This window comes from Macaca thibetana, chromosome 18, assembly GCF_024542745.1.
Source record: "Macaca thibetana thibetana isolate TM-01 chromosome 18, ASM2454274v1, whole genome shotgun sequence".
NCBI classification, from domain to species: domain Eukaryota; kingdom Metazoa; phylum Chordata; class Mammalia; order Primates; family Cercopithecidae; genus Macaca; species Macaca thibetana.
The window spans coordinates 1,200,001-1,203,071 of NC_065595.1; positions in this window are offsets into that span (position 1 = coordinate 1,200,001).

The window sequence follows — 3,071 nt, forward strand, 5'->3', positions numbered from 1 at the left end:
GCTGATTTATACTGCAGATAGGCACATTAGCAAAATAAATACTCCAAGTACTCAACTTTGCTCAATGTATGCAAAATCTAATTTTAAACCCGCAAAGGTTATGGAACAGGGCAAAAAAAACAAAAAGAGCCTCAAATCTTCAGGTAAGTAGTTTCTTAATGATTGATAAAAAGGCCTAACTCAAATTCTAGTCATGTATCTTAAAAATAACCACAAAATGCAAAGAATTTCTACTTTTAAATTTCTTTTTAAGAGTGGAATGTTCTTCAGCAGCCCTGCATGTTTAAAAACAAAAATCTAAGGCCGAAGCGGGCGGATCACGACATCAGGAGACTGAGACCATCCTGGCTAACACAGTGAAACCCTGTCTCTACTAAAAAGTACAAAAAATTAGCCGGGCGTAGTGGCGGGCGCCTGTAGTCCCAGCTACTCGGGAGGCTGAGGCAGGAGAATGGCGTGAACCCGGGAGGCGGAGCTTGCAGTGAGCTGAGATCGGGCAACTGCACTCCAGCCTGGGTGACAGAGTGAGACTCTGTCTCAAAAAAAAAAAAAAAATCTAAGTAGCCACTTAAGTTCATCTGCATTAAGCCATCCATACACATCTATTATAACACAGAAATAACTATTGTAACAAGGAACAAAGTGTTTTAAGGGGTTTTCCAGTATTTTGAAACAATGATACAAAATATTTTAAAAATTCAATTATTTTAATTTAATAAGAAATTAAATGCTCGCTAATTCCTTGAAACATTTTCTATGCTTAACTCCTTACAGAAGATAAAATGTATAACTTACATGCTATACAAAAACATTCAGACAGTATATGTATTTACAATTTTACAAAGTATGTATCTTATTAAAATAATACTTTATAGGGAATACGTGTTAGGGTTAGGGACAGTTCATTGAGAAAAATGTTTTAAAATTACGTTGATTCTTGGATCATTTAAAGTGAGTTCGGTGTTGAAAGAATTAACTTACATAACCACAAATCAATTTTATCTTTAAAAATGAACATTTCCCAGATTTTGTCACAAACCATAGTGTGTGATAAATATCACTTTTGTTTTTCACAAAGATCTTGTGCTTTTTGCAAAGGTCCTGACCCAAACACATATTTGCATTTTTACATTCCCATTAGTTTTTTTAATATGTTAAATATTTTTAGGGTTCACTTCCTAACTCATGGATGTTGGGAAGTGTTTCCACAGGTAATTTCACTTTTTCCATTGGTAAGTTTGCCAAATTGCAACTGTTTCTCGATTGTGGAACCGTGCATAGAATGTGTAGGCACTTTCTGCCAAATAGTCATTTTGTTTAAAGCAATTATAAGTGATAATTACCAGTACATTGAAGATATTCTTTTCAAAGTAAAATAAGCTCCCACTTATTCCTTCAAAATTGAAAAAGGAAATTGTGTTAAAAAATGGCATTCTGACTATTTGGACCTGTTAACAGTTCATTTTGTTAATGAGCCCAAGGAAATAGACGATGCTGGATTTTATAAGCAAAGCTCCATAATAAATTTGACTTTTGACTAAAACAGACCTTAAAGGTCATTATTAACGAAGGAAAAAATTTTCAATACAATTCAGATTTATTATTTCAGGCAAATAAATCAGGATCATCATCTATACTTTCTATTGAGGTGTGTATAAAATATCAATAATGTGATCACCTCAATTGTTGTTCTCATGTGCTCACGCTGTGTCTCACTATCAACATTTGAATGTGATTAGCATTCCATAAAAGTTGTAGATAAGAACGAATTTCACAACATAGCCCTGAATAAAAGAAATACAGGTAAAAACACTCACATGTGGGATCAAAACAATCACATATGGAATTGAAATTTTGTCTGCATACTTTAAGAATGTTATTAAACAACAATAGTAAGCACTTGACTGAACTGGTTGTAGGAAATAACCAAAGTGAACATATTTTACTAAGGACAGTTTCTTGAGAAGTAGCAAGACATTTTGCTGGCTTGTAGACTGAGTGCTGACTACTGATGCATTCTGAAGAATTAAAATAAGTTCTTATAAACTTCTTCCATGGCCCTTCTCATTATGATGATTAAATGCACATATTACAGTGTTTATGTGCCAATCTGACATTATTTACTTATTTTTAAGTGCTGTCTATAACAAGCAAACCCATATGGGAAAAATCTGAATTTAATCCACAATTTTATCATATACACTTCTAAAGTCCTTTAATCCTGCCATCATATGTCAGATTCAAACGTATTTAACCATCTTTTAAAATTAAACTTGTATTTTGAACTGGCCTGTATGCTCCAAAAATGTAAGTTATTACGTTAATTAATATGGCCTAAACTTTTTGTCAAGGCAAAACCATATCAGCAAGGCACTGTAACAACAGTACAACAGTGACAAGTTTGAGAAATTTATTTCCAATGCAATTTTCATTTTCTTCCTCTCTTTAAGGGGCAAATTAAAAAGCAAGCATTGCAAACGTTATCATTAATGTCAAAGGAACTTATTTTTTGCACACTGTTCAACAGCTAAGAGATGTGAAACTGTAAACAGGCAGGGGACGGGCAGGAATGGGATTACATTAGAACAAGTCAAGAAAAATGCCAACCAGTTCACCAACTAACAGAACTTAGCGAACAGTCTTCCCTTCTTGGTGAATGGGAGTATTTGGCCAGGGCTACTTTTAGGAAGTACCAACCCATTTGCTGTACTGCTTCTACGTGAACGTGAAGGACGCCTCAGGAGCTGCTGCACCACAGCCCCCCTCAGCTGATCTCAAATTAAGCATCACACCCATGGTGCCACGTTGGCCATCTGCACTACACAGGATAAAAATATAGGTTTTTTTTCCATTTAATTTATAGCGATCCCAGTATCTGCTTTTTACAGCTAGATTTTCAGGGTCTGTATCACCGTGTGCACATTCCCTCCTGTGTTTCTCAGTTATACAGAAGAGGAGAGGAAGGTCCCACATACCTTTCAGAGAAAACAAAAGCGTAGCTTCAAAGACGATAGTTTAAAAAAATACATGTATTTTCCCCTTCTCACTAATAAAATATACACAGAATGTTT